This window comes from Sus scrofa, chromosome 7, assembly GCF_054392235.1.
Source record: "Sus scrofa isolate SSC_HxYL_T2T_F1_AM1 chromosome 7, Sscrofa_HxYL_maternal_Yorkshire_Landrace_v2.0, whole genome shotgun sequence".
In the NCBI taxonomy this organism is placed as follows: Eukaryota; Metazoa; Chordata; class Mammalia; order Artiodactyla; family Suidae; genus Sus; species Sus scrofa.
Window position 1 is genome coordinate 11,240,617 of NC_139389.1, and position 27,558 is coordinate 11,268,174.

General features: G+C 47.8%; 1 long non-coding RNA gene across 1 annotated transcript; it reads right to left on the reverse strand.

Annotated features, from left to right (window-relative positions):
* Positions 1-13,242: 13,242 nt before the first annotated feature.
* LOC146401192 (uncharacterized) lies at positions 13,243-26,830 on the reverse strand. The gene is made up of 4 exons (XR_014809622.1): positions 26,751-26,830; positions 17,649-17,758; positions 13,747-16,064; positions 13,243-13,664 (listed from the first exon to the last, which is right to left on the reverse strand). It is a non-coding gene; the product is annotated as an uncharacterized LOC146401192 (long non-coding RNA).
* Positions 26,831-27,558: the final 728 nt, after the last annotated feature.

Sequence of the window (27,558 nt, forward strand, 5' to 3'; positions counted from 1 at the left end):
TTTTATCCAGCTTCCACGGGAGACTGGGGGCAGGCAGAGATCAGGACATAATTACCAATAGCCAATTGTGTTTTATGGGATATTGATTTACCACTTGGTTTTACTGTCTGTGTCAAGTGCTGGCAACAGGCGCTGGCACATCCAAAGCCCTCAGCCAATGTTCACTATCAGCATCATCCCCTCCCTCTTCTCTATGCCCACTCCCTCACCCTATTTCAGGTCCTTGGTGTCACCTGGCTGCTTTATATCAGCTCCTCCTAACTAGCCTCCTGTCCTGGGCAGGGAATTCAAAGAACCCACCAGGAATTCCCCCACACGTCTAAGTTTCCAGATATCCGCCACATCCCAGCCACTTCTGAGAGTTTCTTCGCACAAGTTCCTATGCTTGGTACAATACTATCCTGCCCTGCCACGCCGACCACGCCGACTGGACCAGGTGGGCACCCAAGACAAAAGCATCTGTTGGGAAGCTAATCAGCAGCCACTGAATTTACCTGCACAACAGGGATCTCTAGACTAGTCTGTAGTTGACTGGTCCAAACATATTCCTCAATTTAGAGAACTGAGGGCAAGGTATAGAAAGGATCAGAGGACACAAAAGAAACAAATACAGAACAACAGAGACCAGGCAGAACTTCTGAGGCAGGAGAAGCCATGGACAAGCAGAATATTGACCACCTCATCTCTGGTCCCCACCAAAGCGTTAATTAAGAAATTCAACGCCTTGGTCTTACACTCCTCTCTGGTCTTCCTCCCAGCATCATCTTGGAGCGCAAGGTCCTTGTTCCTTGTGGACATCCAGTTCTTCAGGTCTTAAAGTTTTCCAAATCCACTGACTTTCTCTTTAAGTCTCTTTCTTTCTCCAGCACAGCTTTTTTTCTTTTTTCTTTCTTTTTTTTTGTCTCTTTGCCTTTTCTAGGGCCTTTCCTGCGGCATATGGAGGTTTCCAGGCTAGGAGTCAAATGGGAGCTGTAGCTGCCAGCCTAAGCCAGAGCCACAGCAACGTGGGATCCGAGCCGTGTCTGCGACCTACACCACGGCTCACGGCAACACCAGATCCTTAACCCACTGAGCAAGGTCAGGGATCGAACCTGCAACCTCATGGTTCCTAGTCGGATTTGTTAACCACTGCGCCACGATGGGAACCCCATCTCCAGCACAGTTTTAATATTTCCTAAATCCAGGAATCCCAGAATTCTATGAGCTGGAACAGACCTTATAGATGTCACTCCTCTCAAAAACACAAAAAACAAAGTGGCAAAAAAAAAAAAAAAAAGTCACTTCATTGGCTTCCCTCTGTTATGACCTTTCAGATTGCTTTTCTGAAAATAGCTATCAAAAGTCATATAAGTTTATACCTTTGCAGCCAGCAATTCCACTTCTAATAATTTTCCTGATGGAAAATAATCAGGCAAGCACACAAAAACGACATGATGGAATATTCACTGCAGCAGACCTCAAAATAGCAAAAGTTTGAAAACTACTTATATGCTTAACAATAGAGAGTGGTTAAGAAATTTTTACACACAGCCCTTTAATGGGACACTGGTGACCGAAAATTGGAATAGGAATTGTAAATTTATTCACATAGAAACACATTCCTGCATTATTGATAAGTCAAAATATTGGGTCACAAAATGGGGCATTGTGTTCTGACTTCATTGATTGGAAAATATATTCTAAAGATGTTTACATAAGCAGAAAAAATGCAGAACTATTTTATAGAGCTTTATGGGGCGTGAATGTGACATAATTTTGCTTTTTTTTTTTTTTGCTTATGGGTAACATCTAAATTTCTTCATTGAAGGTATATTTCTAATGAAATAAAAACAAAACAAAAATCCTATTTGTGAAAGACAAACATCATATGACATCGGCTATATATGGAATGTGAAAAAAGGGATACAGGATTTCCCATCGTGGTGCAGCCGAAACGAATCTGACTAGGAACCATGAGGTTCCGGGTTTGATCCCTGGCCTCGCTCAGGGGGTTAAAGATCCGGCATTGCCAGGAGCTGTGGTGTAGGTCCTTATGAGAGACAGGAGGGAAAGGCCGCATGAAGCTGGAGACAGACCCTGGACTCAGCCATGGCCAGGGGACTCCAGGAGCCACCGGATGCTTCCAAAGATTCCACCCTGGAGCCGTTGGAGGGAGCACAGTCCCAGTGACACTTTGATTTTGGACTTCGGCCCTCCAGAACGGCCAGAGAATAAATTTCCATTATTTTAAGCCATGAGGTTTTTGGTAATTTGTTGAAATAGCACATATAGGAAACTAAGACACCCACAGTAGGCATTTTGTCACTGTTTGTGAGAAGAAAGATAAATATCACATATCACTTATATGCGGAATCTAATTTAAAAAAATGATACAAAAGAACTTAAAACACAGAAACAGATTTCAAAACCAATCTTATGGTGGAGTTCCCTTCGTGGCTCATTGGTTAACGAACCTGACTAGGATCCATGAGGATGCAGGTTCAATCCCTGGCCTTGCTCAGTGTGTTAAGGATCCGGTGTTGCCTTGAGCTGTGGTGTAGGTCACAGATGTGGCTCAGACCCCATGTTGCTGTGGCAGTGGTGTAGGCCGGCAGCTGTACCTCCGAACTGACCCATAGACTGGAAACTTCCATATGCGGAGGGTATGACTCTCAAAACCAAAAAAAAAAAAAAAAAACCAATCTTATGGTCACCATAGGTGAAACTGATGCCAGAAAGATGGTACCAGAATCTGGGTTCTTGTTCACGGCGGTCGAAGAATGAACTCCACGAACACACAGGCAGCAAGGAAGCAAAGTTTTCATTAAAGGAAAGCAGATAGCTTCCAGGGTTACTGGGAGGGGGGAGAAGAGCCCCCGCTTCTCTATTGTCCTATAGGGGGGTTTATTCCTTAAAGTTGGGGGGGCGCCAATGTAGGGTCCAGAAACATGTGGTCTTCTTCCATTGGCTTTATTCAGTTATATCAGTCCTTGTCCAATAGGGTCCTGGGGGTGGAAATGTCCTGTAAGTCTCCTAGTTTCTTTGACCTTTTTCTCCTGTAAACTGAGTCACAGGGGATTGGGGATTAGTGTCCATCTGGGCGCAGGTACACTCCCTGTAATCAACAAGGTCTGTGGGGATGTTACTACCTGAAGCCCTTAAGCCACAAATGTTTTGTTTTGTTTTGTTTTGTTGTTGTTGTTGTTGTTGTTTTGTCTTTTTTGCCATTTCTTGGGCTGCACCCGTGGCATATGGAGATTCCCAGGCTAGGGCTCGAATCGGAGCTGTAGATGTCGGCCTACGCCAGAGCCACAGCAACACAGGATCCCGAGCCGCATCTGCAACCTACACCACAGCTCACGGCAATGCCAGATCCTTAACTCACTGAGCAAGGCCTGGGATCAAACCCACAACCTCGCAGCTCCTAGTTGGATTCGTTAACCACTGAGCCACAACGGGAACTCCCCAAGCCACAAATGTTAATCAATGGCCATATCAAAGAATGCATCGAAACCCATGCTTCTACACTGACTACCTGAGTTAATATTCTGCCTCAAAACCACTGGGGGGAGTGAAGAATTGGGAGGGTGGGAATAAAGGGTACCTACCACTGTATAAAACAGATGATTAATGAGAACCTACCATATCGCACAGGAAAATTTACTCAATAGTTTGTAATAACCTACATGGGAAAAAAATAAATATATTTATATATATGACTGATTCACTTTGCTTACACCTGAAACTAACAAAACATTGTAAATCAACTATACTTCAATAAAATTAAATTTTAAAAAAAGAACATATATACACACACAGCAAAACTGGAAAAAGGCCTATGTAAATTTTATTCCATTTTAAAATTTTAAATGAATGTATATCTGAAATGTTAAAAAAAAAAAAAGGTCTATTTTGTTTAATCAAAAAAATAAAATTTTGTGAGGGGGGGAAAAAAAGAAGGGTTTGAAGGGCTATGTCCTTGGCAGCTTTGATTCAGAAAGAATATCTCATCTAAATACTTTTCCGAACCTTAGTTTCTTATGGTCAAATTTGAATTCTTCCTCCCATGGTGTATTATTAGGGAACCAAAATGGCAAATGTGTTACTTGCTGATCTGTTAGCCTTGATTTCAAACGTGGAAATAAAAGGAATTGACTCTCCCTTACAACGTCTTCACCGAGACCCAGGCTTCCCCCACATTTTCTCAAAGCCAATGCTCCGTATTTTACTGGAGTGTGACTTTGGTATCCATGGCTTTGCACCGACTTTCCCAAACCCTGGCAGTAAGAGCTTTAAAGGGACAATGACAGAGTTGAGAGGTTGGAAAATTTGACCTACTTTTCTCTTCTGTCTGTTCTAAAAAATCCATGTCATTTTCTTCCTGCGATTCAACTCAGTTCTTTAATCCACACTCACAGTTCCTTTCCACGGAGGGCATAATTCGGCCTCATGTGTTTGCTTTTTGTTTTGCTTTTAAATCAAATGCTTCGGTGCTTTGATAACGAACAGTGAAGGGGAGAAGAAAATGTGTTTTTCTTCAGGCTTAAAAAAAAAGAGAAATTGTGTGGAACCCTCCAGGGGTTATCATGTAAAACAAGGTGTAAAGAAACGTGCGGGGGGGCGCATGTGGGGGGGACTTTGAAACCTCATAAAGCGCTCGTAGAATGATGTCTGCTCTGGATGACGGGAAGCATCAGTCTTCAAGGTGGCTTTTCAACCACCCGGTGCACAAGTGTGTGTGGTTGCAAATGTAAGACAGCCCCCTGCCTGGGATGCCAGCCTGGGGAGGGAATGCGCAGAATGAACCCACACGCAAGAGGAGGCAGGGCTGGGGCTGGACCAGATCAGAGACAAAGAGATTTGCCTACGCCCCTCCACCTCCTGCCACCCATCACCCCACACCCCCAGGGGTTGGGATAGGGGCCCCTCTGACCCAGAGATGCTCCCTGACTTCAGGCTAGACCTGCACGCGTTCTCCTCACCCCACCCCTTCCCAAACCCACCTCTCCAGGTCCCTGTCCTTCTGAGCCCACACCATGACAGGGGACGGTCTGCAGAAGACAGGGATGCTAAAGCAGCAGCCGCAGGAAGCATTCTCCCTGGGCTTGTGCTAAACAGGAGAGCAGGTCCCTTTCTTCCACTCGCAAAAAGTAAAGCCATGGCCTTCTCACCTCAGAGAGCAAACAGAAGGGCTGAGAGAAGGGGAAGCCTCTGAACCTCGGACCAACCAGGACGGCCACCAGCTTGGGGAGCAGACACGTGGGTAGCCAGATAGTTCAAGGGAGTAGAGACCAGGCCAACAACCATATTCGACCTGGGTGATAACAGCAGGTGAAGGCATGGATTACTCTAAGGCATAAATGGCATTTTAATTGTGGCTTTCAATGCCTGAAAAGAAGATAAACTAACATGGGAAGGTTGACCAGTGGCCAGCATGTGAAGTATTCGTTAAAAGAAAGGTTCTTTAAAATGCTCCTTTAAAATCACATCCAATCGTGCTGTATGACACAGGGAACTATATCTACTCACTGCTGACGGAACATGATGGAGGATAACGTGAGTTGTATGTATACACACGTACAACTGGCCACTTTGCCATACAGCAGAAATTGACAGAACATTGTAAATCAACTACAATAAAAAATTTTAATTAAAAAAAATCAATCAAATTACCCATGATATTTTTCACAGAACTAGAACAAACAATCCAAACATTTATATGGAACAACAAAAGACCCAGAATCGCCAAAGCAATCCTGAGAAACAAAAACCAAGCAGGAGGCATAACTCTCCCAGACTTCAAGAAATACTACAAAGCCACAGTCATCAAAACAGTGTGGTATTGGTATCAAAACAGACAGACAGACCAATGGAATAGAATAGAGAATCCGGAAATAAACCCTGACACCTGTGGTCAATTAATCTTTGACAAGGGAGGCAAGAACCTAAAATGGGAAAAAGAAAGTCTATTCAGCAAGCATTGCTGGGAAACCTGGACAGCTGCATGCAAAGCAATGAAACTAGAACACACCCTCACACCATGCACAAAAATAAACTCCAAATGGCTGAAAGACTTAAATATACGACAGGACACCATCAAACTCCTAGAAGAAAACATAGGCAAAACACTCTCTGACATCAACATCATGAATATTTTCTCAGGTCAGTCTCCCAAAGCAATAGAAATTAGAGCAAAAATAAACCCATGGGACCTAATCAAACTGAAAAGCTTTTGCACAGCAAAGGAAACCAAAAAGAAAACAAAAAGACAACTTACAGAATGGGAGAAAATAGTTTCAAATGATGCAACCGACAAGGGCTTAATCTCTAGAATATATAAACAACTTATACAACCCAACAGCAAAAAAGCCAATCAATCAATGGAAAAATGGGCAAAAGACCTGAATAGACATTTCTCCAAGGAAGATATACAGATGGCCAGCAAACACATGAGAAAATGCTCAACATCGCTGATTATAAGAGAAATGCAAATCAAAACTACCATGAGATATCACCTCACACCAGTCAGAATGGCCATCATTAATAAATCCACAAATCACAAGTGCTGGAGGGGGTGTGGAGAAAAGGGAACCCTCCTGCACTGTTGGTGGGAATGTCAACTGGTACCGCCACTATGGAGAACAGTTTGGAGATACCTTAGAAATCTATACATAGAACTTCCATATGACCCCACAATCCCACTCTTGGGCATCTATTCGGACAAAACTCTACTTAAAAGAGACACGTGCACCCACATGTTCATTGCAGCACTATTCACAATAGCCAGGACATGGAAACAACCCAAACGTCCATCAACAGATGATTGGATTCGGAAGATGTGGTATATGTACACAATGGAATACTACTCAGCCATAAAAAAGAATGACATAATGCCATTTGCAGCAACATGGATGGAACTAGAGAATCTCATCCTGAGTGAAATGAGCCAGAAAGACAAAGACAAATACCATATGATATCACTTATAACTGGAATCTAATATCCAGCACAAATGAACATCTCCACAGAAAAGAAAATCATGGACTTGGAGAAGAGACTTGTGGCTGCCTGATGGGAGGGGGAGGGAGTGGGAGGGATGGGGAGCTTGGTCTTATCAGACACAACTTAGAATAGATTTTCAAGGAGATCCTGCTGAATAGCATTGAGAACTTTGTCTAGATACTCATGTTGCAACAGAACAAAGGGTGGGGGAAAAATGTAATTGTAATGTAGACATGTAAGGATAACCTGACCCCCTTGCTGTACAGTGGGAAAAAAAAAAAAATCACATCAAAACACAGCTCTTACTATGCCCTCAAGAGTTAAATGAGGAGTTCCCACTGTGGTTCAGAGGTGAAAAACCTAACTAGTATCCATGAGGACATGGGTTCAATCCCTGGCCTGGCTCAGTGGGTGGGGGATCCAGCATTGCCATGAGCTGTGGTGTAGGTCACAGACGGGCTCGGATCCTGTGTTGCTGTGGCTGTGGTGTAGGCCGGCAGCTGTAGCTCTGATTGGACCCCTAGCCTGGGAAGTTCCATATGCCGTGGGTGTGGCCCTAAAAAGTAAAAAAAAAAAAAAAGTTAAATGAATGGGTGGCTCTGAAAAATATTTCTCATAAAAATGGGACAATTAGCATTCTCTTCCCAAATTGCATCTCTCAAAGGGACAGCAATGCCACAGGAAAACTGTCAGTATTACTTGTCAGCTGGGGTCCCTTAAAAAGGCTGGTATCCCAGGAACTGACTTGCTTGGATGGCGTAATTGATCAGAAAAGGGGGGAGGAATAACCAAGTCCAACAAGAGCACAACTTCTGTCCAGACATAGAAAACCAAGCTGACAAATTGGAAAGCCTAGAATGAGCCCTCCCCCAGTGTGGCAAAATGCCTGGATCTGGTGACAGTAGGCATCTTGGAAGCATGGCAGGGATGCTGCAGAACGAGGGGCTACCCTTCCCTCCGTGGAGAGGAAGGCTTTCTGTGGGCTGATCAGGGCCACAACCATTTCAGGAGAAAAGCAGCAGGTGGAGAGCGCCCCCAGGACCCGAGTCCTCTGGACACTCGGCAGAGTATGCAGGGCAATTGGAGGCGGCCCAATATTTTCTTCCAAGGCAGCAAAATTACAAAATACATGGTATAAATCTCTGACCTGTACCTCAGATCTCAGCACACATTCAAGTTAAATACCCTTTTCTGGAGTTTGAAATAGCATTCTGTAGAGTCTCCATCATAAACAAACAAACAAAAACCTCTCACCTTTCTTTTAGGCCACCTTGGAGCTGACTTTAGTTGTTTTTAACCATGTGGACCTGGAAGCTGGCCAATTTTGGGGGTGGGGGCAGTGGTGGGGAGGGGAGAATGGAGCAGACACCTGAGCAAGTCAGAGACCAAGGGCAGAGTAACCTCGGAGAGTAGGTCCCTCCCTCGGAGAGTAGCTGATCCCAGTCATGCCCCCAGGGGCCATGAGGTACCCAAGGTCTTGGCTGTAAATTCCCACTCTCGCTGATGCTGGATTTCTCCAGGTGTCCTCTGGCCATGTCCCTACCTGGACCGTGAGCCCTGTCCAGGGGCAGTGCCTGCCTAGCTCACACTTGTGTGCTCAGCAAGGGATGTACAGTAATGGCCCAACACCTGAAAGTCCTCAGAAGACACGGAAAACAGGAGGCTGGTGGGACACAGTCTTGGATTGGGAGTCGAAACCTTTCATTTAATAAATGCAAAAAACCCACCGAGCAAAGCCTTACCATCTCAGCTGCATTGTGCCCTCTTCCCCACATGAGTAATGCACAGGCAGACATCCTGAATGGAGAAAAGCACTTGAGGCCTCCCATTACTACGCTTGGGGAGGCTAGCCCTCTGGGTAGCCCAGGTGGAAACTTCTTCACTTGATGACGGATAAACTCTAAAATTCAGTGGTTCTGGAGTTCTCATCGTGGTGCAGCGGAAACGAATCCAACTAGGAGCCACGAGGTTGCAGGTTCCATCCCTGGCCTCGCTCAGTGGGTTAAGCTGGCATTGCCATGAGGTGTGGTGTAGGTCGCAGACTCAGCTCAGATTTGGCATTGCAGCGGCTGTGTCGTAGGCCAGCAGCTGTAGCTCCAATTCGACCCCTAGCCTGGGAACCTCCATAGGCCACTGGTGCAGCCCTAAAAAGCAAAAAATAAAAAATAAAATAAAATTCAATGGTTCTAACCACGTAACAGGTGCCTGCAAATTAGTACAACTAGACAACCCAAAGGAAGCAGGTTGGATCTCTATGAGAAAGCTGAAAAGTAGGACACTCAGAGAAAGACAAATACTTCATGATATCGTTTATGTGTGGAATCTACAAAATAGTACACATGAACTTTTGCACAAAACAGAAATAGACTCACAGACAAAGAAAACAAACTTATGGTTACCAGAGGGTAAGGGGGCTGGGAGGGATAAACTGGGAGTGTGGGATTAACAGACACACACGACCATATATAAAATAGATAAACAACAAGGATTTATTGTATCACACAGGGAACTACCTCAGTATCCCGAAATAACCTATAATGGAAAGGAATCTATAAAAAAGAATATTGATGTATGCAAATATATGTGTACCTGACACTACCACAATACTGTAAATCAACTCTACTTCAATTAAGAAAAGAAAAGAGGAGTTCCCGTCGTGGCGCAGTGGTTAACGAATCCAACTAGGAACGATGAGGTTGTGGGTTCGATCCCTGGCGTTGCTCAGTGGGTTAAGGATCCAGTGTTGCCGTGAGCTATGGTGTAGGTTGCAGAGGCAGCTCGGATCCCACATTGCTGTGGCTCTGGTGTAGGCCGGGGACTACAGCTCTGATTCGACCCCCAGCCTGGGAACCTCCATATGCCTCAGGAAGCGGCCCTAGAAAAGGCAAAAAGACCAGGAAAAAAAAAAAAAAAAAGAAGAAAGAAAAGAAAAGCAGGACACTTTTAGGGCTCAGCAGTATGAGAGTTGAATTTCACGTTCAAATACATTTCTGAAGTCATGTTGATGACATTCGCAGGCCAGTAAACCACCCCTCTGCCTAATAATTGACTAATGACAAATACTGAGTCTCTCCTATGTGTGTGCTAAGAATTTTCATCCATCGTCTCAATTCTCCTTCCCCGTGCCAGGCAGAGTCTTATGTGACAGGTACTAATAGTCCATCACCCCATCTTCTGGATGAGGGAACTGAGGCACTAAGGATAGAGCTGAGATGATACTCGGACTGTCTGACACCTAACTTTTTTTTTTTTTTTTTTTGGCCTTTTTATGGCCACACCTGAGGTATATGGAAGTTCCCAGGCTAGGGGTCCAATTGGAGCTGCAGCTGCCGGCCACAGCCACTGCAATGCTACAGCTCATGGCAACGCCAGATTCTTAACCCACTGATTGAGGCCAGGGATTGAACCTGCATGCTCATGGATCCTAGTTGGGTTCATTACTGCTGAGCCACAGTGGGAACTCCATGATGCCTAACCTTTATGCTACACCTCTTCTCAGCATCCCTGCTGGCTGCCAGATAACGCTGCTTGAAATCTTAAGCAGCATCTGTATTCGTCCCCCAGGGCTGCTGTGACAAATGACCACAGACTTGCCATTTATTCTCTCACAGGCAGAGGAGCTAGAAGTTCAAAATCAAGGGGTCTGCAGAGTCGGTTCCTTCTGGAGGCTGGGATGGAGACTCCCACACCACACCACTGCCCTCGATTCTACTGGCTGCCAGCAACCCTGCATTCCCTGGCTTGCAGCTGCCTTCCTCCAATCTCAGCCTGCGTCCTGACACCCCTTCTCCTTTGAACCCTGGATCTCCCCTTCTTCCCGTTATCAGGACCCCTGATACTGGATTTGGGACTCACCCAATCTGTGATCTCATACAGGATCCTCTCCTCAATTACATCATCAAAGACCCTTTTTCCAAGGTCACGTTCACATGTACTGGGGTTTGGAACTTGGGTGTATCTTTTGGGAGACAACCACTACAGCACCCAACAAACTTCACCTCAATCTTTCCCTGAGGCTTATTTTCACACCATCTCATGGTTCTTTATTGGAGGAGGGTGGAAACTCCTAGGTCCCAAAACTTAGACCAGACAAGATTTATCACTCCAATTACACAGATGTGAGAAGTTTTTAAGAAAGAAAAATAGGAACAGAGAGAACACTGAAAAATGGTAGGAGACATAGAAGCATTTACTCAATTAACAATTGTTTAGAAGTCGCACGGGTCAAGCATTGTGCCAGATGCCAGTCAGAAAAAAGAAAAAAAGACATGGCACTTTCCCAAAGGGAGCCTGTGGTTCAACTTGGGGGGACAAAGCCTCAAGGGCAATTGCAATGCAGTGAAAGAAGTGGCGTCAGGTGCATGGAAAGGCTTGTGGGGTCACAGAGAAAGGAGCAGTTAGCGTCGCCTGGGGTCAGGGTGAGGCTTCCACAGAGCAGGTGACATTCGAGCCATGTCCTGAAAGATGAGCGGGAGTGTGCCTGGGCGGGAAGGTGCCAGGAAGGGCATTTCAGGCAAAGGACTGAGCTGCAGATGCTGGGAGAGGTTGACAGTTTTAGCACACAGCGGGCAGTTTCGGTTCTAAAACATTCAGTGACTTTCCATCATGTAGGACCTACAACCTAAATCCTTCATTGGAGAATCCCCGCCCTGAGAAACCCAGCTCCAGTCACTTCTTCCCAACATAAAGTCTGCGCTGCAGTTGCCCTTTCCCCAGTCCCATCTCTTATATGGAGAGACGGCCCCTGCCTAGAGGCTCCTAGACGCCCGCTGGAACCACCACGTGAGGCTTTCTCCAAAGTCCCATCCGTCCGCAAAATTCTAACCATTCTTGAAGAACTGACCCATTGGCCAAACTTCCATATAGACCAGCTTTAATTATTAACACCTAAAGGCAATTTCTCAGGCTCAAAAAAAGTTGGCCTTCACATATGGAGATGCATCCAGAGGGGGATGACAAAGCATCTTTTTAAGGAAACGAATGTTGGCCATGGTCAAGCCCAGCAAGCCAAAGAAAACCTTCTGTCCTTGAGATGCACACAAAGGAGAAATGGGGTGGTGATGGTAAAAGGAGGATAAGGGGCTGTCATTCTTTACCCACCATTCTGAAATTCAAGGTGCTCCCCAAACCATGAGTTAATTCCTAGCTCACTGGGTGTCCAGGGCTGACCTGAACATGTGAGCCTATTAATAGTCTCTTTCAGAGTGCAGTCGTGCCTTCGGCTGCAGAGCTAATAAGATGCTTGATTACACAATGCGGCAGGATCTCCACCACGGGTGTTAGGTAATATTCTGGTCCTGAAGCTCATCTGGCCCCAATGATTTTGGATGTGGGATTGGGGGCCTGTGGTTGATATGATCAACCCGCCGCAGGTGGTTTTAATGACCATGATCCCCAGAGCTGTGCTTATTCTTAGCTTGAGCTCACTTGCAGGATTGCCTGGGAAGGGTCACCAACAAACCTCTGTAAGGGCAGATAAAACAGCCAGCCTTGGGCAAGAGACACCAGCTGGAGATGAGAACCAGCATGTGGCCCAATTCCACCCCTGCCCTGGGCCTCAGCCTTATCACCATGGCCCACCAGAGGCCATCTCTCCGCCTGTGGTCGTGACCAGTGCAGATGGAATTCCTCTGAAGACAAAATGTGGAAAGACTAGGAACTAGGCAGTCTCCTGGCCCTGCCTCTCATCACGTCGCAGTATCTTGTGTCTACAGATGCTTTCACACCTTCATTAGAACACACTCCACACAGGACTCTTTTTTTGTTTTTGTTTTTGTTTTTGTTTTTTGTCTTTTTGCCTTTTCTAGGGCCACTCCAGTGGCATATGGAGATTCCCAGTGGCATATGGAGATTCCCAGGCTAGGGGTCTAACTGGAGCTGCCAAGCCTACACCAGAGCCACAGCAATGCCAGATCTGAGCCGCGTCTGTGACCTACACCACAATTCACGGCAATGCCGGACCCTTAACCCACTGAGCAAGCCCAGGGATCGAACCCACAACCTCATGGTTCCTAGTCGGATTCATTAACCACTGAGCCACAGCGGGAACCCCCAGGACTCTTGGACAGAGCACGTGGGCTAATGTCCGCATTCTTCTACCTGCCAGATTTGTGAACTGGAACAATCAAACCCCTTCTCACCTCCTTCATTATTTGAATGGTTATCATTATAATAATTGCCTCTGCCTGTTCTTTTCAGGGTCAAGTCACAGAGCAGACAGGATAGCCCCTGTAAGCAGTAAAATGATATACAAAGGTCATCACTGTTTTTATATTTTTTAAGGTTAGAACATTATTGACACGGGAATACTTATTCGTTAAGGCACTACTTCTCAAATGTATCATCAGGGGGCCCTGAGGTGCCAAAAGATGTTCTGTTATTGAAAGGGAACAATGGCAGTCTTTCTCACTCTCCAGGGGAAAAAAACATTTTTTTCATTCAGTGACAGAATTTTCTCAATACGAAATTTACCATCAATTAGATTTTCCCGAAACATCAGGGTCCAATGCTACTTAACAGTCGTAGGAGTCAGATGAGACTCAGATGCTTGCAGGAGAACTTGCACTTGAAGAATGACTCTTTTGTGCCATTTTTCAAAGAACCTCTTGCCAGGCAGGATGCTGAGTGCTAAGGACACTCATGAATGGGGTACCATTCCTGTATTCTAGAAGCTGGAATACAGCTTCTAGAAAGGTGGGAGAAAGGCCATTACATGAAGATAAAAATAAAATCAGAGACACTTGGATACCTGTGTGTAAAGGTCTTACCTGGGCACAAAGGAGGAAGAGTTGCCCGAGTCTTAGGAAGAGAGGGTGGACTCAGGAAATGTTTCAGAGGAAAAAATGACACCCAGGCTTCTCCCCCATCCCATGGGTTCACTGTGGCGAGGCTGGTTCTTGGATTTACCAAATGATCTTTTCTTTAGCAAGATTCAAGCTCTGGATTTTGCTTTAAAATTCATGATTTTCTAAGTAGAAATCCTCTTACCACAGAGCCTAGCAGTCTGAGTTACAGCCAGGCTCTAAGAGAGAGTGGCTGGAGAAAGATTAATTAAGGCAGTGGGTTTGAAAGGACAAATGAATCTGACATACCAACATGACAAATGTGTGTGGGTCCAACACTAATTAGCAATAAAAAAATACTTATCTTCTAAATACACAAAGCACATATTTTCAGTGACAACTCATTCTACGCTCAATTCCCACATAAACATGTAGGTCAAAGAATGCTCGGGTCAAATCGGTGCTTTCAGTCCCTGGATCCACATGAGCTTCACTAACTAGCCCACAAGTGGGGGGAAGAGAGTCCGCATGGGCCCATTTGGGGGAAATGCTCATTTGCAAACGGGCAGATGAACCCCAAGGACCACCTCTCCACTCATAAAGCTCTATCTGTAAATGTGCACAGACCTCAGAGGCAAATTAGTATTTACATACTCACTCCTCTGCGTTTCAGCCCTTTCAGCTGGAAGGTAGAATGGCTTGTTTAAGCCTTCTACTGGAGGCCGGAGAGTTTGTCCGCAATCTGGATGAATTGCAGTGGTCCTGATTCCGAGCGAAGAGTAGCGAAAGCCCAACTCTGGGTCTAGCAAACCAATTAACTAATTAATTATTAAGGGATTTCCCTGTGTCCTGAACATCCCTGGCTTCTGCAGCTGGTTCTTACTCAGAGAGAACGTCCTTCATCACATTATCGAAGCAACAGCACCCCCCACCACCACCACCTATCCTTTGCCCTTCTCCACTTTTTCTTTCTTTCTTTCTTTCTTTTAGGGCCATACCCTTGGCATATGGAAGTTCCCAGGCCAGGGGTCAAACAGGAGTTGCAGCTGCTGGCCACAGCCACAGCCGCAGCAATGCGAGATCTGAGCCGCATCTGCAACCTATGCTGCAGCTCACAGCAATGCCAGATCCTTAACCCACTAAGCGAGGCCAGGGATCGAAGCTGCATCTTCATGGATACCAGTCGGTTTCATTTCCATCATGCCACAATGGGAACTCCCTCCACGTTGTTTTTCACATCGCATTTGTCATTTCCTAACTTTGTATACAAATATATATATATATTTTATTTCTATCTTCTCTACTACTAGGACAGCTCCATGTGATGGAGACTCTGAGAATTTTATTGAACTCTGTAGACCCTGTGCATAGAATAACACCTGGTACATGGTAGGCACTCAGTAAATACCTGTAAAATGAGTGGATGAATGAAGTTGAATGAATAACTCAAGGGCAAAAGAGCCGTGGGTCCTCTAGCATTAGCCTCTCTGTTTGCATGCCCGTCCCTTCGCTACTGAGGACCAAGTAGCGAAGGGGGGGGGGGGTTGGGGTCTACCAGGGGAAGTGTTTTGCGGGGGGAGCCATCCCTCACTGTGCGGGAAGGTACCAGCCAGTGTTCAGATAAACATAAGACAAATTAAAAACTGAGTTTGAGGCTCTCAGAAAGGAGTGGAAGAGAACGCTTCACCAATGGGGAGCAGGGAGGAGGCTTTGGGGGTGGGGATGACTCAGCCAGCCTTGTCAGGACATGATTTTTAACTTTCCACCCACAGACACTTTGGGTTAGCCAGAGAACTCTTGCTAAATTCCAACAGACTGTGCCTACAATTTGATGATTGTTCTCTTCCCCCTACTCTCTCACTGCCCCCTTCTTATGCCATCATGGGCATTGTTTCTGGGAAGTCGACGAGGGACTGTTGATCAACAGGGGCAAGCCCTTCTTCCTGTAAGCTACTGCCATCCACTTTTGTGGGTAATATTCCCAGCATCATTTCTCCTTCCCTTTTTTAGAGGCCCTGGGTAGGAGCAGGCCATGGAGGATCAACTCAGGAGGTGAGATATATGATGTAGAGTAATGGGAATCAGCCTACTCTGGCCACACACATTGGTTCAGGCCAATGAGCTTCAAGGAGACATTGCTAGAGACTTGCGAGGATGAAGTTTCCTAGTTCTTTCAATGATACCCGTTGTCCAGAGATGTGGATGAATGAAGTTGAATGAATAATTCAAGGACAAAAGAGCCAGAGCGGAGGATGTAGTCCAGGAGTTTGGGCAGTCTTCTTGTGACCTCGAGGTGAGCTGGCCTTGAGATGAAGCATAACCACAGAAGACAAACAGAAGAGAACAAAATAAATAGGATCTTGGGTATCATTCCTGAGCTAAAGGAAGCTTGTTTAGCTCTAGGTTTTTCAGTAAATGCAAATCAATATATTCTATTTACTATTTTAGTCAGTTTGAGCTGTCGTGGAAACTGATAACCACCCAACTCATACATAGGTTCTGATTCTTTTTCCCAATGTTAAGGACAACTGGGGAAGTTTGTCCTCACTAGTGAACTCAGGGGAATATAAAAGTTTCATTTCCCTGGCTTTTATTATGGATAAACTCTTTGATTTTATGACTTGTTTGGAATGAAGTCCTGTACACTTGCATACTTTGGACTCGGAAAGAGATCTGGAACTTTGAAACTGAACCATCCCGCTCATAAACTGACAATCAAATTTCTTATGCCAAAGTATTCTTCAACATTCACCAGTACTTATAAAATAGCCTTTGAAAAGCGGCTATCTAGAGAAGTTGAATGTGTCTGGGGATTAGTACAGCATTTATTCACAGTCCTTTCTGATACCGGTTGAAATGTTTCTAACTGAGTTTGACGTGTGGAGTGTTTGAGGATGGAAGGGACATGGTACTGTGGTTAAGAACAAGGCTGATTTGCACAAGATTGGTCTCAAGCAAGTTAGTTAACTTCACTTTGGTAGATACTGTTGGTGGGCCACCCAACATTTGCATCCCTCCTTCCTCTTTCTTGGCAGAACCCTGGTTCTGCTCTCATTGGCCAGGCAGCCAATGTGACTCAGGGAAGCTAACCCCTTCTCCAGCTCTGGAAGTGGGTCTTGATGTATCTACACCAATCAAGATGGTTTTATCCTCCTCTTCAGTTCATGAGACATGACACAGATCAGGCCACCCAGACACAAGGGGATCTGCCCAGAGTTTCTAGGACAGTTGCTCTAAGAGAAGCAATTCCCTCCTGAGGTATAACAAAAAGAAAGAAAGCCAGGAGCCCTGACTGCTGCTGACAGCCAATCCTCAACCATGAGGTGACCCAACCTTAGGAGAGAGTTCACACTGCTGGTGGCAGAGCAGAGAGATGGAAATATTTAGGTCCTTGAAGTTATTCTTCTAGATGAATGAACACCCAACTCTAAAGCTCATTCTGACCTTGGACTTCCTGGGAGTTGTGTGAGTCAATAAATGTCCTTATTGTGTAAACCACCTTGAGCTGGGTTTTCCATTACTTGGCAGCCAAAACCACCCTCACCGTCAAGCTCATTAAACACCACTGCGTTGAAATGTCAGGAGGAGTGAATTTGATACTTCATGTAAAATGCTTATAGCATGATGTCTGGCTCATGTATGTGCTCAATAAATGGTCACTATTATTTCTAACTCCTCTTTTTTACAGATTATTTGCCCACATGACTATAGATTGCCTGTGGAAGTTTTGTGAGATTTGTCCAAAAGCATCAAACTAGAAAAAGAGCCAACTCAACAGTTGGGTGGTTAAGTGGAAAAGACTGATGACACAATTACCAAAATCCTAGGGAGAAAAAAGTGTCGAAAACTAAAAGGAAGTCTGATTAGACAAGGCTGGAGTCAGATACCTTGCAAATGGAGTGAAGTTGGGCCAGAGGGCATCTCCTGGTTACCAGGCTCCCAAATGACAAGCCTACCCTGAGCTAATAGGCCCAGCTGCAGTCTTAAATGGAAGACCCTGTAAGACAGCATATTAAGCATATTAGTGGCAGAATCTAGTTAAGCACCAAGATCTTATTTTTAGTCCAGTGCCCTTTCCACTGCATTAAATTCAACTTCAGCTCATGGGCATTTGTTTTTGTTACATTTGGAAGAACACTCCTAAATCACTTAAAGTTATGGAGTGCAAAGTGCCTGCTTCCCACCTCCAAGTAAGTTCGTGGTTACCCTGGGGTGGAGGGGAAATAAACTGGGATGTTACCACCTTCATTGCCTGTTCCTATTATGACCGAAATATTTAAAAAGCAAGCAACATTTTCTTTTCGTGTATTAAGGAAACTGGTCCATTTATTTAGTAATCATTCAGCAGTCCTGCCCCGCCCTTTCAAATTAGGACAAGTGACTCTTTGATGAAGAGCTGCTCCTTCTTCACCCACAGTTTTCTGGAGCACCCCAAAGCCCAGGCAGCATTCGCCCCTCCCGGTGGCCCTCAGCGCTCCCACCTCAGTATACTCTCACTCGCTCTGATAAGGACTGTATCACTCCCTAGAAAGTGTGCGAAGAGCCAGCCCACATAGACGGTGTTCTGAGCTATCCAAGCACAGGCTCGGCAGGGAACCGCGATCCCGCTGCACCTGCAGGACACACATGCGCTCTCTGGAGGCACTCCCCCTTCTGCCAGCCGAGCATCCTAGGTGCCCTCAGCTCAATGAAGTTCCAGCCACGCGGAACCACGCGGGCCAGCCCTGCTCCCCAGGGGCGTGTTCCTCCTGTCCTGGGCTCTGCTCCTCGACTGGGGAAAAGCTTAGGTTTGAGTCAACTGGGCAGCTTAACTGACACAATGAAGAAGGCTTGAGTTCCTAGGTTGAGGGCCCTCCCAGGACGCCAGGGTGCCTGTGGAGGCGGAGATTTCCCCGAAGGCAAAACCTCAGGGCGCTATTTTGAAGGAGCCTTTCTACAGGTGGATTCTGGTCTCGAGGTTGCTGGAGGTTTAGGCTTCTTCCTCCGAGAAAGATGATCTAAGCCGAGATAGGCCTGGTGTCTGCGGCTCTGCTCCCCACAAGCTCCGCCCCCTCTGCCCTGGACCGGAAGGGGGTAGTGCGGAGAAAAGAAAGAAGAGTTTATTGAGATAAGAGAGAGGTACTTGCTAGCACAGCGGGATGACGTCCTGACAATCAAGGAGAGCTGACACCTAGTGTGTGGTCACCTCTGTTTTTCTAGCCCAGGGAGAGGGGAGGTCTCAGGATACTGCTGACCTGCTGATTGGTTGGGGAAAGGGGGGGGGGTGTCTTATGATACACTTGCTGGTTGGTTGGGGGCATATAAGGCCCTATAGGGGTGGGGGTGACGACGAGTGGGCCACATACCTTTCCTGGTAGGGGGCAGGAAGGAATAGGGCAGGTTGCTCGGGGGCGGGGGCAGAGGCATTACAATGAGATGGGTGGGGCGATGATAAGGGTCTGGTCATTCTTGTGTTGGCCAGAGGCTTTGAGTTCTATCTCCTTGAAGGGGTCTTGAAGCCCAACAGTGACTAGGCAGCAGTGATCTGCAACTATTGGCCACAGCAAAGATGTTTCTGAGCCAGAACTTGGCAGGTCATCAAATGCCCTGGGATTACATGAGCCTGCACTCAACCCGCCCACTCCCACCTGGTAGCTTATGGTACTGACCTATTGATGAGGATGGGTGTCCTCTCATACAGTGTCCGCCTGATGCTGTGACAAGGCGTGGGCTAAATAATGATGTGTGGTTTTTGATATTCAGAGATGTTTGTCCTTTGGCTAAACAGGAAGACAGCTTTGCTTTTCTACTGGCCCAAGCCTCTGGGTTTCTAAGCCCTTTTGTATCTTGGAACATTTTGTGTGAGAACTTGGCAGCAGAAGGCCTGGCTTCACTGGGCGAACCTGGGAGCCCATGTGTACAGACTTCCCAAAATAGAGACACAAAGAGCGCGGGACCTCCTGGGCTTGGCCGGTTTTCTAAGGCCACGGCGCTGTTTGTGGTCAGCTTGAAAGAGCATCTGAACACTCTTGGACCCCCAAGTATTAATTCCTGGGGCTGCTGTAACAAAGTCCCCAAACTGGGTGATTTAAAACCGCAGAAGTTTATTCTCTCAAAGTTTTGCAGATGAGAAGTCTAAAGTCTTGGTGTTGGCAGACTATACTCTCTCCGCCAGCTGGAGGGAAGGATGGTTCCAGACCTTTCTCTTAGCTTCTGGTGTGACCAGCAATCTTTGATCATCCTGGGGCTGGTAGATGCATCATTCCAATCTCTGCTTCTGCCTCTCCACAGAGTGGGCTCCCTGAGGGTCTTTGCATTGGCTTCCCTCTGTGTGAGTCTGTGTCTCTTCTTCATTTTTTCGTTTTCCCCCCAAAGTGTGCAATGGCTTGATATGGGATCTCAGTTCCCAGACCAGGAATCAAACTCAGGCTGCAGCAGTGAAAGCACAGAGTCCTAACCACTAGACTGCAAGGGAACTCCACTCTTTTCTTATACAGATACCAGGCATGTTGGATTAGGGGCCCACCCTACTTTAGTATGACCTCATCTTAACTAAATACATCTACACGACCTCATTTCTAAGTAAGGTAAGTAAGGTTGAAAGAGAGCAGGATACTGGGTATAAATCCTTTCTGAGCAACACCCCCCCCCCCACGCCCGTTTGTAGGAAGTTGGCGTCATTCAACCTCCTTGACCTTCCCTGAGTTCCAAAAGGGCAGATTCAAACATTTGCTTATCAGGGAAGGGAGGGGATGCAGAAACAAAGGAGGAACAGTCTAGAAACAATAGTGCAAGGAATACCAATAACAATACCTTTGAGCTCCTCTGCAGGAATGAAGGCCCCCACCCAGGTGGAGGGTGCTTCGACTGAGCACAAGGATTCCTGGAGCACCACCCTGCCATCTCAGCACCAATTCAATCAGAAGAAAGTCTGCACAGGGTGGAAGATAATGGAGACCTCGACCCCCTCCCCAAATGACTCTCCCTTTAAAAACTGTCATGGTCATCAGAGTCTTCAGAGTTGGCTTTTGGACACGAGTCTGCCCTCTCCTCAGGTTGCTGGTCACCTGAATAAAGCAATCATTCCTGACAGCACTTGTCTTCGCAGCCAAACCTGAGTTTGGGAACGAGGTCACACTGTAAGGGACTGGAAGTTGGGACTTAGTCTGTTCTGCAGCCACAACAAAGTGCCATGGACTAGGTGGCTTGCAGACAAGAGAAGTTTGTCTCTCACAGTTCTGGCAGCTTGGAAGCCCAAGAACCAAGTGCCAGTTGGTCTTATTTCTGGCAACAAATCTCTTCCTGGCTTACAGATGGCCTCCTGGTGCAAAGTAGAGAGAGAAAATGAGAGCTGCTCTCTGGTGCCTTTTCTTATCAGGGCACTAATTCCATCATGAAAGCCCCACCCTCCTACCTCATCTAAACCTAATCAGCTCCGGAAAACCTCAGAAGACCTCGTCTCCAAACACCATGGAGGGGACAGGGGACGAGGGGTTAGGGCTTCAACGTATGAATTTTCAGGGGATACAAACATCCCACCCATTACAGATGTCAACATATCTTTTGGGGGTGGCCTGAGTACCTGCCCACCTGAGCAGCTACAGGAATCAGTGGGGACAGAGGTTCCAGGTCTCTGAGCTAAATCCTCCAGGGGAAAGAGGGTCCCAATCCCTAATATAAGAATTGGCCTCCCCAAATTAGTCCTTTAATAACCTGGCCATTTCATAGTAAAATCTGCACGGGGTGCACCCCATCCTTTGGGATGGACAGGGGTTCATCCAGGAAAGTCACCTCCCCTCCTCCGCTTGAACAGAGCCAGCTAACAGAGAGACCTCTCTCAGAGGAAAGCTGGCTGACCCAGGCGGTGTTCCTGGAAGCTAGTGGTCTCCTCAGTAGGAAATAACCCTCAGGGGGGCACAGCCTGGCCATGTGGACTGATTTCCATCCTCAGCGCCCCCGTCACAGACCAGTGCCCCTCCGGAGTTGTCCACACAAGTCCTGTCTCTTGAGGGGATACCCTGCCACTGTCCAGCTCACCGCTGACAGTACCTGAACGGACCCCCACCCCAAAGATCACGTGACCTGGGGGAAGCCCTTCCCAAAGTACCACCGTCTTGGCTGGGTCTGCTCTCCGGCCCTCCCGCTCCCCCGACTCTGGGTATTTAAGTAGGCGCATCTTTGTTTGGAAACACTGCGCTCACCGCTATTAATAATACATCGAGAGGCGCCGTCTCCAAGGAACTCCAAGTGCTTCGCAGGCATTATCTAATTAGCCCTCACCCAAAGCCCTGCTCCAGCAAAACCGTCAGGGGACACAGCTGATTCAGAGCTGAGACGGGGTGGAGACATTCTTGGGGCTCTCCAGGAGGGCAAATCCCCAGTATTTACCCGGGAGGTGGGGTCCCACTGCTTCCAGTGAAAAGGCTATTGTAAAGCTCCCCTTGGCTCCCCCCAGAATTGGGAAACTGGACCAAAAGAATGATAGCCAAACCCCCAAAGGGCTTTCATTTACTACTTGTGCAGGTAAATCACCAGCCCCGGGTACACTGCCATGGCCACAGAGTCTTCAAGATGAATACCCTGGAGTTCCCGCTGTGGCTTAGTGGGTTACGAACACCACCAGTATCCATGAGGATGTGGGTTTGATCCCTGGCCCGGCTCAGTGAGTTAAGGATCCAGCATGGCTGTGAGCTGGGGTGTAGGTCACAGACATGGCTCAGATCCAGCGTTGCTGTGACTGTGGTGTAGGCTGGCAGCTACGGCTCAGATTTGACCTCTGGCTTGGGAACCTCCATATGCTGCAGGTGTGGTCCTAAACAGACAAAAAACAAACCAAAAAACCTGTGAGTACCCTTGTGACACGCTCACTCTCTGCTTTCCCACTACCAGGTGCCCACCCACCCCTTCTGACACCTGCTTCCAGCTTCTCTTGATGGGGCCACCGTAAGTGGGAGTGGTCACTGGAGGGGAGCAATCAGGGTGTTTCCTTCAGGTCCCCATCGCCCCCAAACTCTCCCCAACCTCCCACCTCCCCCACCTCAGTGTCTAAAGTACCCGTAAGAGCCAGAATGCTCTCGAGGTTAGGCCCCCCCCAGCACTCCCCCCCCAGAGAGCCAAGCAGGCCTCACATGCGGACACACGCATTCTGCACATCCAATTAACTCATTCCCCTTGGCACCTGGCTCAGAGCCTCTCGCCCACCTTGAAAATACTCCATGCGCATTTGGGGATATATAATGGGAATACTAATTCCTTTATCCTCCAAAAATCCTCCGTGGAAGATGGTGCTAGAATTTTTATCTGCACTTTACCAATTAGCACAATGAGGTTGAATTGACTGGGGGTTTTGTCTGGGTTGGACAGCTTACGGGTAGCAAAACCCTGAACGGAACCCAGATCTTCACACTTCTGGGAAGGAACGTTTGTCACCGTACCATGTCCCAGGCCACCGGTGCCTCTCAGAGAGTTCAGAGAGCTCATGTCACCACGGAACTAAAACTACATATCACCTGGGAGGAAACAGACCACGGACACAGTGTGACATGAAAGCACAAAAGAGAGGAGACTCCTTGGAAAATCAGAACCATTCCTGTCATCCAGCATTTGGAAAGAGCAGCATAGGGTCAGAGTGGTAAACAGTGGTCTGAAGGCAGAGTCAGCACTTGCCTTCCCAAAACTCTTCCAGAGCTGACAAGGGTTAATGTTAAGGTTTTCCAGAAGTAGAAGTCCAAGAAGCGTTACAATCATTTTCACAGAGCAAACAGCAGTTACAAACGTGCACTGTACTTTCACGAGCATTATTTCACTGGAGCACATAAAGACTCTGCATGGTAAATACTGCCATCCCTATTTTTACAGTTGAGAAAACTGATGCTCAAAGATTCCTTGCCTGGAGACACATGGCTGGTAAATTTCAATCACACGCCAACCTGGATGCTCGGCAGCAAAGTTGGTGCTTTTTCCAGCACATCAGAGCCACCTCCCAAATCCTTTTGTTCTGATTGCAGAAGTATCACCCTGAGTATTTGCTGATGACCCATCTGCGCCTGTTCTTCCTATGTCAGACCTCGCTGCTGTTCACTGACGCGGCTCCCCTTCTCCTGCTAGGCTTGCAGAGGGGCTGCACTGTCCCGCCCTCTTGAAGGTAGACATCACCAGTTGGTTTGCTTCCCCCAGGGAAAGGTGAGCAGAAGTGGTGCATGCCACTTCCAAGGGGAAACTTTTAACAGCTGGTGCTGGTCTCACCAGCCTTCCGCCCCCGCCATAGTCATGGTGAAAGCTCGTGCTAAGACAAAGCCTCCATCAGCATCAGCCTGGGTCCGGGAGTGACCCCATGAGGGGAGCCTTCTTGGTGAGCCTGCACCAAACCTAAGCAAGAAGTGCCTCAAATCACTGAGCTGTGGGGTTTGTTTATTGCTGCGGCAAAACTTGTTCTATCCCTTTGGATGCACTACCCGGAATTTCCTTTGGAGACTCTGCCCAGCCTCAAGGAGCCTTGAGTAAGAATGAACCGACCCCTGCTCTAAGGGATGGGCTCCAGCTGGCATCTCACAATCCATACAATATTATCCCTTATGCCACAGTGCTCACTTTAAGTATGGATAGTAACCTAGGCCCATGCCAGTCAACTCCTAGGATTATTTAGAGCAGTTTGGGGATGAACCAACCAGGATGCAAGTAAACACTGTTCAGTGATTATGGAAGCAGCGCTTTCTCCCCCTCAATGACCACCAGCCCCTACTGCTTTGGAAAACTGTCTTGCAAATGAAAGAAATGCAGGTGAGGACAAAGGTGAGCCCTGGGCAAAGGTCAGCCCTGCAGATGGTAGACAGAAAGAGCGGAGGCCCCCTCTCAGCTCTGGACCTTTCAGAGATGGGTTGGTTAGTCCCCCATTCATGAAGCCAGTGGGAGATGAGCTTTCTGTTATCTGAAATTTTATTTTATTTTTTAATGTTATTTATTTCTTTATTTTTGCTTTTTAAGGCCTTACTGGTGGCATATGGAAGTTCCCAGGCTAGGGGTCAAATGGGAGCTACAGCTGCCAGCCTACACCACAGCCACAGCAACGTGGGATCCAAGCCACATCTGGGACCTACACCACAGCGCATGGCAACGCCAGACTCCCGACCCACTGAGTGGGGCCAGGGATCAAACCTGCATCCTCAAGGATACTAGTCGGGTTCTTAACCTGCTGAGCCACCATGGGAATGCCGGTTACTTGAAATTTGAAATAACCATAGCAGTTTTAAACAACTCCTTCCGGGGAGTTCCTGTTGTGGCGCAGTGGTTAACGAATCCGACTAGGAACCATGAGGTTGCGGGTTCGGTCCCTGCCCTTGCTCAGTGGGTTAACGATCCAGCGTTGCCGTGAGCTGTGGTGTGGGTTGCAGACGCGGCTCGGATCCCGCGTTGCTGTGGCTCTGGTGTAGGCCGGTGGCTACAGCTCTGATTCGACCCCTAGCCTGGGAACCTCCATATGCCGCGGGAGCAGCCCAAGAAATAGCAACAACAACAAAGACAAATAAATAAATAAATAAAAAATAAACAACTCCTTCCTCCAAATAGTAACCCACTGAATATAGTGATAGCTGACATGAGAAGAATGTCTACAATCAGCCCTGCGTCTTTTGAGGGCTGGAGGTTTGACTTTTGTGAGGTTGCAAATATTCCTTAAAAAGGCTACAGAAATGAGTGCTCGAGTCTGAAAGGATTTTAAACACCTACAGTCTAACTGGCTCGGTTTCACAGGTGAAGGGCTGAGACCCAGAAAGGTCCAGTCACTTCCTGGACAGTCTGCCCAGCTCCTCCGACCTCTGATCCCAGGGGCGGCACAGTGGACCATCTCAGGGTGGTTCCGGGGATGCTAAGGTGATAACGCATATAAAACTCCCCGCGAAGTGGCTGGCACAGTGTCGATAATCCACAATTGCTGGCTGCTGTTTATCAGTGACTCACATGTTAGTGTTGGGGGGGTATAATAACCGACACTCCCCTTGTCAGTTATTATATTACAGTGAGAACTCGCCCAGAGCAGAGAAGGAGCCCAGGCCCTTGAGCTTGACCCAGTAACCAGCCCAGACCATCTGCACAGAAACGTGGCGCCTGGGGTCACTGGAGAGGGGGTGCCAGGCGCACTGGATATCAGAGTTCATCCTCATGGCACGCCTGACTGCATCCTAAGGGGACCAGGAGCTCTGGAAGAAGCTGAGAAGCTGTGTTAGCGAAATTCTGAGACACACTGGGGCACTTGGTGCCCAGAACAGGCAGCCCCGCCACAGAGACCGGCTGAGCAAGGACGCCCAGGGGCTTAGCACGGCAGGGACAAGACAGAGCAGTCGCAGAGTGGGGCCAGACTTGTTGGCAGCACCTGTGGGACACCCCGGGGAATTCTCAGAAATACCTGGTGGGGATTCCACAGGGGCGGGAGGTCCTGGTGAGCCTGCAGGGCAAGGGCCCGGGTGGGAGAGGGGCCGCAGTAACAGGCACCCCGTGTCGGCCAGGGGCTGAGAGATCTGAAGACACAGGCTACAGGCACAGGGCCCAGCCCTGATGTCCTGAGCAGCAGCAGCCCTGGAGCTTCTTCCTGCGGGGGAGCAGGCAGGAGACAGCTGGGCAGGAGGAGAAAGACGTGGCGCTAGAGAAGCCCAGGTCATCAAAAGCAACTGTGATCGACTGTTTCCCACTTTATTAAAAGCCCGCACTGCAGAAAGCTGTTCACGTTTGTTTTGGGTTCCAGTGTTCTCGGGTCTTGGGTTCCATGAGATAACCAACAGAAGCCACCCCTCCCTGAACCTGGCACAAAGGAGCACAAAATAAACGACAGGGCTCTCTCCCCGCCTCTCTTCAAAGTGAGAATCTCATCCGAAAACCAGTGAGAACACGTCGATGCACGTCGGGCCCCCAAAGAGGTTAGAGATGGACCCTGTCCTGGTCTGCCGGGCGGGCCCACACTCCTGCCTCGTTCTCGTTACTGATAAACTGGACGGCGTGTAAGCCCCCGGCTCCCTTACCCATCTCATCGTGAGGGCTGAGTAAGATCGGGCCGAAGGAAAGCGTCTTAAGGATGCTGAAGGGCTGAATGGCCTTCGTCTTTCCCAGCCCGCCTCTGAGGCCGGGAGACAGGCGTGGACACAGCTCCTTCCAAAGGAGGCCGAAGGCCCTGGGCCCCACCCCGACCCCCACCAGGCGGCCGCCCCCTCGCCTCTAACAGACATATTTTCTTTTAAGCAACAAATTCATGGGATTTATCTGATCGCCACTTGGCTCCAGCAAATCATTTTTCCAATCTAAATTCAGCAGCAGCAACTGTAAAATGACTTCCTCTTCTTAGCACTTTGCTTTGGTGACGGGAAGAAAATGAGACAAGGAGCAGAGGTGTGCTCTATACTTGACTCCATGTTCTGTGAAACCCCAAACACAGGAGTTCCCCACATGGAGCAGCAGTTAACGAACTCGACTAGCATCCATGAGGACGCAGGTTCGATCCCTGGCCCCGCTCAGTGGGTTAAGGATCTGGCGTTGCCACGAGCTGTGGTGTAGGTCACAGGTGTGGCTCGGATCCTGCATTGCTGTGGCTGTGGTGTAGGCCGGCGGCTACAGCTCCGATTGGACTCCTAGTCTGGGAACCTTCATATGCATATGCCGTGGGTGCATCCCTAAAAAAAGACAAAAAAAAAACACAACAGTCCTTTGCGATTGTTTTCAGAGTCGATGGGCCAGAGGGTGGGAGGAGAGAGGAAGGTGGCGAAGCTGGGAAGGAAGCTGGTGAACAGAGGGTGGCTCTGGTGGCAGTGACTGAGAAGGGGGAGGGGAGACTGG